The sequence below is a fragment of the Branchiostoma lanceolatum genome, chromosome 19 (assembly GCF_035083965.1).
Source record: "Branchiostoma lanceolatum isolate klBraLanc5 chromosome 19, klBraLanc5.hap2, whole genome shotgun sequence".
Lineage (NCBI taxonomy): Eukaryota > Metazoa > Chordata > Leptocardii > Amphioxiformes > Branchiostomatidae > Branchiostoma > Branchiostoma lanceolatum.
Window position 1 is genome coordinate 1,195,536 of NC_089740.1, and position 14,336 is coordinate 1,209,871.

Genomic DNA, 14,336 nt, shown 5'->3' on the forward strand with positions numbered 1-14,336 from the left:
CTGGACATTCTATTGTCTTGATTCTTTCTAGTGCCGGTTAGCTTTTCAGGAAAGTTTGATTTCAGGAAAAATGGTGTAGGTTTGGTTACATAGCAGCTTGCTCTTGAACTGAAGGGGCGTTTATGTTAAAATCTTTCAAAGAGGATAACTGAAGACAGGAACGACGGACTTTCATGATTTGGGCACAAGGTAGCTTAGACTGAGGTCTACACAACCAGATGTATATTATGCAAAAAATGACCATATCTACATAGTTGATGAGGAAATCCTATCATACCCATGTTTCCATGTAGCTTTTGTGCTAGACATGCTACATGTATGGTCTTCATTTGTTGGTGCCAGATTGCTATTGATATCAGAACGAGGTGGTGAAGGCTTGGGCCCCTAGAGGATAATTTTTAAAACTACAGGGGTGCTTTGGTTGGACAATTTCAAAGAGGATAAGTAAAGAAAGGAAGGACAGATTTTCATGATTTTGAGCATGCAGGTAGAGAGAGGGGGGCACAACTAGATGCAAATTATGCACATTAAGACGTCATCGGTATAATGTATTAGGAAAATGTATGATTCCACTATTTCCACATTCTAGACACGTCGCACGGGACACTGACAGGAAGTTACGTCGAAGGTTATCAGAATATGTCTTCAATTTCCTGCTGTAGGGCAGGCATGCTTGTTTCCTTATGGGTCCTTAAAGGATCCAGATAGAAGCTGTTTTACACATGTTTACGCAGATATCAAAATGAGGAATAGCAGGGGCGGCTATTCTCGAAAACGCCAAAGGAGGAGAAGGCGATGGCCACGAGGCACACGATTGATGTTTAATTGGGTCTATTGAAGAAGCCCCTACACTATCTGGTGGTAAGGAGTTCCATTCTACGAGTACAATAGTTTGGATATCAAATGAATGAAAGGAAGACCTTTATCTCTTTTTTGATAGAGAGTCTTTTCTGAAACGTCGTGTAGTCAGTTAAGAAACGGTTTGGTGAGAGAGAGTGACTCAAAGCGTTACAAATTCTTCGCAACTTGACACTAGTATTATTCAGCTCTGGCAAGTGTAAGCTGTATGAATATACATCGATAGATAGGTAGGACATCAGTAGGGTACTAGAAGTATTTATCATTTTTAGCATTCAGCATCATTACATTAGATAGACTATCGCCTAGAAAGTGCACAGGGCGTTGAAAGGCTCAAAGGCACACTGGTGTATCAATCGCGTTTGTACAGATCCAGCGGATAGCCGGGACGCCAGGTTAAGCTGTCAGCCATGACTACCTATATGCCATGGCAATGGTAACATTTGCTATTTACGGATGGATGGAGACCATCAAGTGAGAAATTCAACCAATTATGTCAGCAACAGCAAGCTTTAATCCGTAATGATTGGTCAAGCAAAGACAATAGACGACCCTTAACGCTTGAAAAATATAGCTTTTTATCCTTTAACCTACGATAAAGATACATTCTGGAAAAGATTTTTCACCTACTTAACATTGCACACACTATACCCGGAATCAACCTTTGCTCACGAAATGTAGCATCTGAAGAAAAGATCAGCTATCAACACACAATGAACGTCATTAATAAAGCTAACGTTTCATATCACATCCTTTCATACCATGCCGTACTTACCTCACGTGTAATATCGCTGAGCTATTCGTGGACAGCAAGGCGAAACGTACACCGACCCCACTCCAGATACAATATCGCCAGTATTCATCTGTCGGTGCTCCGGGCCAGACTACCACCTACACGCTCTGTACATAACCTGCTCCCTAACAGAACAAAATGGCAGCCACCTACCCTACGATCAGGCGTTGTCAACGGTCGCGTGTTTTACATATTCATTAGTCTGTAACTATGGTCACGTCCCGATGTGCCTTACCGCCGGGTCTCCAGCCCTGAGCTGCCGCCCACGCGCGCAATAAACACGGCGGGCGGCCAGCAACGTTTCCCATCTGTTATTGTACTATATAGAAAAAAGTGACTTCTTTCTATTCAAGTAAGGGAAAGTCGAGTAGTGGCATTGTTTCCCCTCTAAATCAATTAGTTCATTAATTTGATTATGCTTTTCCAAAATTGTAACATTAAACTACAGTGGTTGACTAAGCAAGTACTGGACCACAAGCAGACGTCCACAATTACCTCCAACCCTCGAACTTCCTCAGAACTGTAATAACTAGAACAACTAATTACTCAATTACGCCAGAAGTCTGCATTATCTTGTAACAGTTTTTAATGATGAAAGTCTGGAAACTTTCTTTGCGATCATTAGATGCAAGTCGAGGTCGTCTGTCATTACATGCAGTTATGACCGTAAAAAGCATCAATAACAGGTCATGTGCTGTACCAAGACTATCTAGATTAATGAATGAACTAATAGATATACGATTGATCATTAGAAATGATGCCCCTGACGGAATAATCGTCATACACAGAGCGAGCGTATTCTTAGAACGCTGTTACGGCCCTGATATCTGAAACTGAGAGGTTTACCCCGAGCCTGATGTATTAATGTCAAGATCCCACCACAGGTCCGCAGGGCAGGTTTACTCTGCCTGAGTTACCATGGCAGCAGCCAAAACAGCGTTATGACATTTCCAAACCTGCTGCACTCGACATCGCTGCGTAGCCAGCTCAGAACTTCGGGGTTCACGGTCGCATGGTTACAACACAGCCACGCTTATTCTGTTCACACACTACTGCTGCCGTAACCATGGTGACAAGAGGGGGGGGGGGGGCATACTGGGCTACCATATCAAACAGACAGTTAATGTTATAACATGTCCGATGTGGGGACATGGAGCCTTTCGCGTCGCATCAATAGAAGGTAAATTTTCAGCAGTATACACCTTCATGAGACAACACTTGTAAGTTCGACATCACGAGACTTTTACAGCCATGTGCCTGTGTTATATCTGAAGTTTAGCAATTACTGTTGTACATATGTCTGTCAGTTTTGAAGTATGACAACTATATTATTCAAAAGTCACAAATTAGATCTACTAGTAACGATCTTTACTTGTTCCCGTCTAAAGGCTAATTGCAAGGGGAAAACACAATTACGATAACGTAAGAAAAGGTACCCGATGTCTGATCTATAGATCTATCTAAATATGCCTACGCGTGTTAATGATAATTCCGTTTTCTGGCTTTAGTAGAATTTGTTTTAGGGTTTCTAGAAGGTGAAGGCTCGGCGAGATTATTCAAAGAGCCTGTTTCTTCCGACCACTTATAATAAGGGCATCTATAAATGAAATGTACTTCATTTTCTACTGCACCCATTATACAATACTTGCACAGTCTCTCCTGAACGGGTAGCTATTTATAACGCCTCTTTTGTATTTCTAGTGGGTGGGCATGGGTCCTTATCTTACAATCATCGGACCGCTTGTCACAATCATTATGGTATAGATAGCTTTCCACCAGTCGGTCTTTTGTAACTAGTGTTGTCGTGGAATTAGGCATGGTAACCAAGAATCAGGGTTATTATTTTGGTGGTAAACCTAATTACGCCAAATCATTTCATGGTGCCCGCATGCTTGATTTGATCAAGAACATAAGATGCTCTGATGTTGCCTGCAAGAGAACATTCCACGTAAAACGTACGGAAGGCAACTCATCCAGCCGTGTAGCCCAACACTGTTACATCCAATAGCATTGATAAGCATCAAGAAGGGGTAGCTGCATGTGAGCACTCTTTGGCGCTTCTCTACTGATGCTGCGCACGTTTTTATTTATTGTAGCTGTTTAAAACTCTCGTCCTCACTCGATATTGCCTTGTAGAAGAAGCAGTGATGTCCTGATTTACCAATTAATGCCCTCCAAATCGCTGCAAAAGTGTAGTGAATTTGGGGGATCAAAAAAACATTTTGCGCTGTGTTTTTTTATCAATCTGCAGCCCAACCTAAGAGCATCTTGGCCCCTCATTGGTTTAGACAAAAAATGCTACAATGCCACAGTCATGACGTCATATTTTCATTGTTATATATCAATTATTACCAATGGATAAATACTTCTCATTTTTGCAATGATGATGAAATATGTATCAATGTAAATCTATAAAACACTTTTAGTTATACCATAAGATCAGGCATACTTGTTGTTGTGTTGATGCGCATAACTTTTAAACATTTATTGTTAATGTGCATACCAGTTTGTTTAGTTTGTTTAATATTAACAGTCAGTATATTAATGGAGTAATGCCAGATCAACGACCAAGTCAAGGCCCTCAAAGTACATGATAGGAGTCCATCTGATACCGCGAGGCAGGTATAAGGTAGTTTCTCGCATTACTAATGATTTGGAACAAAATTAAAGATACAACACAGCCCTGCTTAATAGTCTGAAACAAAATGTCCTAGTTAACCCTGAAACACCCCCAACATTTTTCGCCACTGAAATCACCGAACGTGTTGCAAATGGACCCCAATCTGTTTTGTTCAGTAATATCTACTTTTTACATTTTCGGTGATTATTACCTTCGCCAAGAAGGTTATGCAGAGGGTAGCGTTTGTGTGTGTGTTTGTTTGTGTGTTTGTAACGTACAGCATAACTCGAGAAGGCTTGGATGGATTGTCTTGATACAAATGTATTTGGTAGGTGGGTAGGTCTTGATAAGACTTGGAAATGATTACATTTTGGATCCCCTAGCGGCTTGTTACGGTACTGCAGCGGAACTTCCTGTTTTGATATCTCGTGTTCTGGACATGCTATGGAACTGATTTTTGAGTGGTAGATAGCTCTTTGGACAGAGAGTAAGTGGTCTAGGTTTGGGCCTTTTTTTGGAACTGCAGGAGCAGGTTTTGGTTCAGACTTTGAAAGGGAATAACTCAAGAAGGGCTTGATGGATGGTCATGATTTTTGGTAAGTAGATAGCTTCAGTGAAAATGTACATGATATGATACTTATTATGCAAATAAGTATCTAATTTGCATAATTAATGAGGAAAGTTTATACATTCGCCAAATTCCATAATTGGACTCTCAAAGTTGTGACATAGGTAACTGAGGAGGAGAGAAATATTAATAGATATCAACTATGCTAATGAAGACCTCATTTGCATAATTAATGAGAAAATGCTACAACTCAAGATGGGCTTAATGGATGGTCTTGATTTTTGGTATGTAGATAGCTTCCGTGTTGCTTTGTATGATTAGATATAATTATGCAAATCAGATTTTCTAATGAGACAATTTCAAAAGCCTGCTGTGTTCCATGATATGATTATTCAAATACCTGACACTTGTAACTGAGGAAGAGAGAAATGTTCATAGATAGAAAATATGCAATCGAAGGCGTAATTTGCATAATTAATGAGAAACTATAATTACATACATGTGAATGATGACAATTTCATACTTATGGCATTTGACAGTTATTTGAATGTGAACATCGTTGAATCAAATTATGCTAATAAGGCCCATATTTGCATATTTGATGATAAATGTTAGCATAACCTTCTTTCATAAGCTCATACTTTGGACAACTTCTGTTATTTGGCTGAAGACGATCAACTGGTATGATTTATGATTGATGAAAAACACTCCTAAATACGTCAGTCATAAAGGTTAAAATCATTTGGCGAAGGTATGAGGTCGTGGAACTCTAGTTGTTTATGCGTTGCTTTGTCAATGTAAGAGGAATATTTTGACAAATTTAGATGTGAATACTTCTTGCTCATTATCATAATGTATTAAAAGATTTTCAGAAGGACCACGTTGTGCCCTAACTTTTTATACCTACAATTTTGCCCCTTACTTTTCTTATAAATATAAAAAATATATATAATGGTAACAAATCGTACAGTGTTGAACTAATTATGCTTTCAAAAACACATATTGAGTACAACCCAAACATTTCATGATTTTTTAGGCCCCCGTTGTGGTGTTTGGCGGTTAAATTGTTCTCTGTGATAACACTGCATTCGTAGTGCTGGTACAAGGTTCATACGGTAGTAACTATTTTGTATGGAATAGGCCCTTAGAGTCATCTAGAATTCCGGTAGTGGTGCTATCTAATTGATTTACTGAATGATTCGTGCAAATCCTGATATCACCACGATTGATATCAACGACAAGCTGCTTTCGTTTCTGTAATTCCTTCCTGTAGCACGAGTCAAAAGCGGATAGTCTAAAGAAGAGCTGTTATCAAAGCCTGGTAAAGCCAGCCAATCCGTACAAATGACACCTCCTGTGATATGACATTATATATACTGATGCTCTTACAAGAATCTCCGTCAGCTCGTCAAACATGGATAGATGTTTGCAGAGTATAATACCGCAGCGTCGCTGGTGTTATCAGCAGACGGTACTCCAGTCTTTCATCTTTCGTTCAATACAGTCAGACCCCAGCAACCATCGCTATCTCTTTAGGGCAGAATCGGCAGACAGAATGTACACCCTTCTTTCACTGGCTTCTGCGATCATGCAAAATGGATGGTGACTGACGGTCACCGAAACGTTGGTGTAAATAAAACACTTCGTTGTGTACAAAGAATTTGTTGGATCATCAGTAATACAGCGTGGAAAATACGCACTTCGTTCATCTGTTTGGCTATTGTTTTACCTAATTGCCCTTCATGCACTGTAAATGTACTCGTCACATAACTGACCTGTCGGAATCTAAAACGTCGACCGATTATTCCACGAAAATTTCTGATTAGCAACCATGCATTTCGATGTCGTTTTAACGCAGCGGTCAAATTTTGACCTGACAGTGAAGAAACACGAAGCAATTTGAATAGGATTTATCCACAGATAGATGCTACTGTCAGTCATGTCAAGGCCAAAGCATAGGGGACCACGATGTGTATCTTAGGGAGCAACAGACAGAAATCATTTCAAAATGCCTAACCTTGCAGAAAAAAATATTGTATAAAAGATTTATGATATTCAATTGACGTGCTGGATGTGTATAAATTTCAGATCATTGTCGTTCCAAACACAAGGATTATGCAAAATTGTGCCAGGACAAATTCAAAGCCGTTGTAGCTTATTTGTCGCTGGAATGTGTATGTCCTATTTTACCAATGGCTAAGACACACACACACATAACTGGACACGTTGGTTATCATATACCAGTTGTTTCTACTGTGTTTGATATCATTTGAAATCGTGGTCAGCCCTGATGCTCACTCACCACACAAAAGCAATGTTATTACCATCAAAAATGCAGTTTTTTACATACGGGACATAATGCTAATATTAGAATCACAATGGAAACAGGATCGACAGGCAGCAATTTACCGACCTTTTTGTGATACGCCCAGGAAAAATGCTGTGTTTCCGGTTACCCGACCGACCCTAGCAGAAACCTGCCGAGCCCGGCCTTTTTTAGGTCAGTCGCTGGCAAGGGACATGAAATTTTCGATCTGACTTCAGAGTGATGAAATTCAAAACAGAACCCCAGTATTGAGGACACTGAACTGTAGAATGTGTAGTAAAAATTGTACGGTGTTGTTCAGTCTATCCATATACTTCAATATGTTAATACCAGTGATCGATACAGTTCAAAATTCACACAAGGTACACAATCTAATGGAGTCAGATGCTTCGAGCATTTCCCATTTACCGAGATCTATACGTTCACGGTACAGTATTAGTCGTCTACTTTCAGGACATGGAATGATATATATTTCCCACCAATCAACATGAAAAGGTACCAGACACAGTGGCAAAGGAAGTGTAGCAGCTGCTAATATTAGGCTCACCACTGAAAAAACAAGAACATAAAACTGACAAAGACGAATACAAGTACAATGACAAATAAGTTTACAGCATTTAGGTTGGGTAGTCCGGGATGCAAGAACACCATGTTAAACAAAGTCATTGACATTGTATATTGCAAATTTGAAAGGTTTCATACGTAAACAAGTTCAGTCAAGTGTAAATCGTTTTGTATCAACAACATATCTTTGGGTCAAAATCAAATATTTCCGTTAGTTTCTGGGGACAGAAAGGTGAGCTCCGGAGTAGCAGGTTGATTCTGGCTTGTTCAGGTCAATTGTTCAAATCAAGAATAGAGCCTACTAGCTAGTTTCTATAGATTGCTGAGAAAATTCACTATTTGCTGGTTGTAGGCAATTCTGTTTCCCATAACAGAATATATCGGGATAGTCACTGTGACGTGGGCGTAGATGAACAACTCAAATAGCTCTAGACAACTCTTCGGGGGCGGGCGTCGGAATATGATCAGACATTTTGGAACAGTACATGCCTTCTACTTTGACCCAACCTGTGCCATCCCTATTAGTTGCTATTCCTGGAACAATCCCATCACGCATGCGGGGTAGAGTCTGACGTGTGCGGCGAGCACGAGTGCGTCAGTGAAGATGATATCAGACGACAACACCACTTTGTCATGATCAGCGGCGTAATGTCGGTATCGACTCTTACTGAAATAGGTGAAGATGTAGTCCCACACCCCTTTTGAGGCCGTAGGGACAGTGGATTGTTATTCGCTGTGTGGTACTGTATGAGAAGGTGCAGTCCATCCCTCTCCTTCCACCACCTTTATATGCACCACCCCTGTTAAAATCCTGTAGCGTAGTCAGGTACCCATTTGTACACCTGGGTAGACTGAAAAGGTCGTGTAAAGTGCATGTCCCAGTGACACAACGTCAAGCCAGGAAGGCCAGAATCGAACCAGTGACCTCTAGATCTCGAGTCAGCCATTCGACGCCACATACTGAAATAAACTTGAATCTTAACATTTTACGTCGAACCTCTTGAGTCCATTTGAAACATGGAATGGGGTGATTAAAACTGAAGTCGATGATAAATTGTTGTACGCTACAGAATAAGAAAGGTCAAAAAGAGAAGAAAGACTTCAAAGCGATTTCAGAACAACATGAGAGAAATGTCGTTGCATGATATTTTATTTGGCGCACATGACATTTGTGATGGTAAGTCGCCCGGTGTACACAATCACGTCTGAAACAAACAAGTCTGTCCAGAGGCCGGATGTGATTACATTCAGCCTGCGAAGTGGAGATGTCGCACTAATGTGCTTACAGATTGCACATGCGGTGGCAGCATTTCCTCCAAGATAACGTAGTCGTGCGTCAAGAATGATAATTAATAGTATTACTCCGGTGCAGACAATACGCCTTCAACACCCACGGAACAATCGTCATGACAAGCCGTCGGCCTTAATTTCAATCGTAATTGCTTACGATGTTCAGTTTCATCGTAAGCAATCATAAATGAAAAACAACTATCTTCTGCGCCAAACATAGCTTAGTAACGCTTCCGGTGCCGCTCGTTTGTGTAGGTGTGAGTTTGTACAGGTAGGGGGATGTCTTCCTGATCACCCGCGGTTCTATCCGCTCCGATTCTATCTTTGTCCTCAATTACAAGTACGTCTTTTGTGTCTAATTTCTGAGTAACAAAAGTGTGGGACAAAACACTAACATGTTTGATGTCCCAAACCAATGGTTTCCGCTCATCTGTGCTGGAAATTCTCCGGAAAACGTAGGTGATTTGCGTCACAGGACCTATTTACATGTAGCCAATGAAGGCCTCCGTCTCACCCTGCTTTGAGCTACTCCCCCGGGGTTCGAAAGCCTAAAGCTGGGGTGAAATGTGAACACTAACAATAGATACCTGTAGAGTCACCCGTCAGACGTGAACAGATCATTACCTCCAGGAAGGATGTCGACGTCAGTGACCTCCGACAGGGGTACTGTGTTCGTAGCCTTAGCTCAGGAGTGCTTTCTAAGCAGAGGTTCGGCTCCGGCGTGTTGTTCACGTCTTTTTATACTTTTTGTTTGGATTTTGGCACAAATAGAAAACCCGACCAAATTTTCGGTTGTTTTCGGTAATTAGTGATTTGGTTGTTTTCGGTTGTTTTCGGTTGTTTTCGAGTTGTTTTCGGTTGTTTTCGGTTGTTTTCGGTTGTTTTCGGTATTTAGTGAGACCGTAAGACGACGTCAAAAACAAGCCGGAGTCAAACCTCTCCTTGGAGAGTAGCTCAGGAGCCTTTGGATGGGTTTATACGTATGAATTTTGGCACGATGGTAGTTATTGAGGTTCCGATGGTGTTGTCAGGGTGTTGCATAGAAAATTCAAACGTGTATATGACACCTTTTTCCCCCTCTCCTTGTCGCAAGATCCATAAAACATGACGGATAGATGTGCACAAAACAGGCAAACTTCGCAAATGTTCAGGCTGTTGTTGAGTAGTATAGCGGTTTGTGACTAGAGAATAATAATGCTCTATCTTGAAAAAAAAAACGCTTTCCATGTCTGCCGCTTGTTTGCCGTCCAAGAACAAACAGGTGAATTGTACATGAATATAGGAATCGAGGTCGCCCGGAAGAGACGTAGACAAGACTTATTCACCCTGAGCCCTGAATGGAAGTTTCACCGACAGTGGAACCATGGGTGAGCGGATGCTCAGGTGCCCGCCTCATCTCCAATACAATCACGCTGCCATTGATGGCAAAACAGGTGATACTGAATAATCAGTTCATGCACGGAGGGCCGAATGTATGTCCAGACTACAGAGCAGGAGGTTTAGAACCGAACGTTCTGCTGTAGTACCATAGAGGGCTGATTGGGGTCCATAATCAAATACTAGTATACGTATGGCATTTGCTTTGCCAAAAACGTACCCATTATACATGTGATAAATATAAGTAGTTCCAGGATCCAGGATGTTGACCATTACTAGTGACATGAATTAAGATGCCTTAATTTCTTCCACAACTTATGCACCCAAAATATAGATAAGTACAGTTGTGAAACCATGGAACTGATTTTCAGCGGCCCACTTTTATCCGTTTGTTTATCAGGATATCTGACAAACACATCAGTTGGCCAGCAGCTGCTTTCCTAGATTATAAGTCGACCTTACTACAGGCAATTGAATCATAAGTTTTCCTTCATCAACTATGTAAATTTCTGCAGATAACACTAATTACGTAGACCCTGCTTTACATACACTGCCTCTAAAGGTTACGGATCGTTTCGCTACATTGTTAGTTCGCTACAGTACGTTTCGCTACGTGGTACAAGTTGTTGTTTTTTCTCTAGATAGATTAATAGCATTAAAATCGTATTTCTACAATCACGTACGTATTTCTAGATGCCAATGAATGAAATCATGACATCTGACTTAGCTATCTGTATGTCACAACAGAGTGTTCCTGGCGTACCTGCTACCTGTATGTCACAACAGAGTGTTCCTGGCGTACCTGCTACCTGTATGTCACAACAGAGTGTTCCTGGCGTACCTGCTACCTGTATGTCACAACAGAGTGTTCCTGGCGTACCTGCTATCTGTATGTCACAACAGAGTGTTCCTGGCGTACCTGCTACCTGTATGTCACAACAGAGTGTTCCTGGCGTACCTGCTATCTGTATGTCACAACAGAGTGTTCCTGGCGTACCTGCTACCTGTATGTCACAACAGAGTGTTCCTGGCGTACCTGCTACTTCCACAAGTTTCTCGGTGACACCAAAATGTTGTTGGGAATTTGCTGTACGGGTAGAAACTTTGGCGTTTCATATATCCAGATAAATACACGTACAACAAGATTGGCAAAGTAAAAAGACGTTGCCATGGCGACGGTGGTCTCTATTAATGTTTTCGTTTTTTAGCCCACATGCAAATAAGGACCTCACTTGCATAAATCTTATCAGTTGATCACCTTCTCTATCCAAATAACACAAGTTGTCCAATGTATGAAAGTCTTGCCTTCACAAAAAAAGAAATTGTTCCATTTCCTCATAAATTATGTAAATGAGGCCCTCATATGCAAGATTTATGTCTAATAATGGCCACATTTACTAAACTTCCAAATGTTTCAAGAATGAAATCCCCATCATTTACCACTATGGATTTATAGTATTTTGTCATAAATTATGCAAATTAGGTATTAATTTTCATAATTGATACCTACCCATATTCATCTCTTCAGCAGTTACATATGTCATGTGTTTGAGAGTACTATAAAGGAATGCAGCTGATTTATACACTTTCCTCATTAATTATGCAAATTAGATATTGATTATGTAAATCATAAGTTAAGCTATCTACATACCAACAATCACGACGATCCGTCAGCCCCTTCTTGTGTTACTCTTTCAAAGTTTGTGACAGAATCAGCTCCTGCAGTTCCAAATAAACAGGACCTATTTCCCAACAAAAAGCTATCCACCACTAAAAAAATAATGACCATAGCATGTTCAGAACACGAGATTTCAAAATCGAAAGTTCCCCTGCAGTACTATAGCAAGCTGCTAGGGGGCCAAAAATCCAATCCTTTCAAGACCTACCCACCTATCAAATATGAAGACAATCCATCCAGGAATTCTTGAGTTATCGTCCCGTGGACTTTCAAATTCCTGTACAATTCCTAGAATTCTTGCAAACTGCACACAATATATATACCATTAGACTCGCCTCTGATGTGTCGCCTAAAAGCTGGGAACATGGCGCCAATTTGTGGCGGCCGCAAGAAGCTGTGAGCCGATGATTTTCATATGGCGTACGGTGCAATTTCATACGGCGTGCGTAGAGATTTCAACCTATTTCAAATGCGTGTACATTTTTACGTATCTGCTGCGAGCGCATGAATTGTGATGCTCGATCATTAACTGATCCATTGTGTGTAGGCCCGACTATCTAGAGAAATAACATCCAAATGTAGCGAAACGACTTCTGCTATGTAGCGAAAGAGCTTCTTCCATGTAGCGAAACGACTGTAGCGAACTGAAAATTTAGCGAAACAACCGGATACCCGTCTAAATATATCAATCATTATCGAAAGGAAGCATAGATGGCAGAAACAATGATAATCCATCAACCCCTGCTTGAGTTATTAACTTTCCGATGAAAAGGTGTACTATAATTCCACGAAAAGCCGCAAGGGGGCTCAAAGCTACACTGTCTGCCCCCAAAGACTATCTATCTATTTATCAATCTATCTACCACTCACAAATCATAGCATGTCCAAAACAGGAAATATCAAACCAGGAAGTACCGCTGAAGTACCGAAGGAAGGCGCTGGAGGCCCAGTATCAAACTTGTCCGTTGTATTCCCAAGAACTGCCCACTCAAATCTTCTGGGTGTAGAAGTATAACGTTATAATTATGTATTCCCACTATGCCTCAATACTCAATTTCATATCCTGTTGCCCAAGCCTGACGTCTTTTGGCAAGGTGTTTGATTTAAAGTTCGAGAAAAAGTAGGAAAAAAAGAAAACAAAATATTTCCCTTCCAATGGTATAATGAGTGAAATGCACACAATATCTATGAGCTTGAGGCTGAGTTTAAAACAGGAGAGTAGAAGTGACGTTTGATTTGAATGACTTTTGTTTGCAGATATTGCATGAAATGTAGTTTGGAGCAAAATTTTGAAATTAAGACACAAATTGTGAAAATTCAAGGCTTCATACAAATCGAAGATCGCCGACACTACAGCACACCAGCCAATGAGAGACTGTGTCTAAAATACCATAATGATATTGTGAACGAATTCCACTTAATAATGGATTGTCCAATTTATGGCATGATAAAGACCAATAAATTACTACAATCCGATATGTCAGTCCGATACAATATTATCACATACCATGAAAGAGATATTCAATATGATATTATTAAGCCCTGTTCATATACTTCTACATATGTAGACCAATTTATTTACAACTCTATGTAAAAACGAGACCCTGCTATATATTCCTGACGCAGCATACTGTTATCAACAGAACGCTGTACAGTATCAGCATACATAGCTAGATTGTTTCTACTGTCATTCAAACATTACCTGTGTGTAATCTATTAATGCATATAAGTTAATACTTTAAGTGTACGAAGGTGAGGGGCTGTTGAATTTTACGAGCTGCTACTGAAATGTGCAAAATCTAATTATATGTGATTTTGGAGACGACATAAAAACTGTATACACAAGGGTGTTGGCCTCAAAAAGATGGCTCGTCCCAATTCTAACATTACAGTCCCAAAAATATCTAGATGAAAATATCTAAAACAATATAAACCATTTTAGATAGTCTCCAAAGAAGAAGGAAGATTAGATAAAAGAAGGAAGGAAGAAGAGAATCAGCTGTGGAATGTATCACAAGGAAGAAAAGATGAAACATGATTTGGAGGTAACACAAGTTATACAGTGTATGTACAACCAGAAACAGAGATAGGCAGACGTGAAAATCTTGCCAAAAATTACACGGCGAGTTTGGCCTATGGTCCCAGTAATACCAGATCTAATTGACCGACATCTTATGTACAGTAAGAAATCTTTAGCCACACACATGGAACTGTGACAAATTCAACTCGTATTTCAACGCTGATATCATCGTAATATAGAAC

The 14,336-nt window shown here is 40.4% G+C and overlaps 1 protein-coding gene across 1 annotated transcript in view; it reads right to left on the reverse strand.

The window, feature by feature from the left end:
• The window catches only part of LOC136425762 (ankyrin repeat domain-containing protein 34C-like), a 28,013-nt gene that overhangs the window by 12,382 nt on the left and 1,295 nt on the right, over positions 1-14,336 (reverse strand). The window lies entirely within an intron of this gene.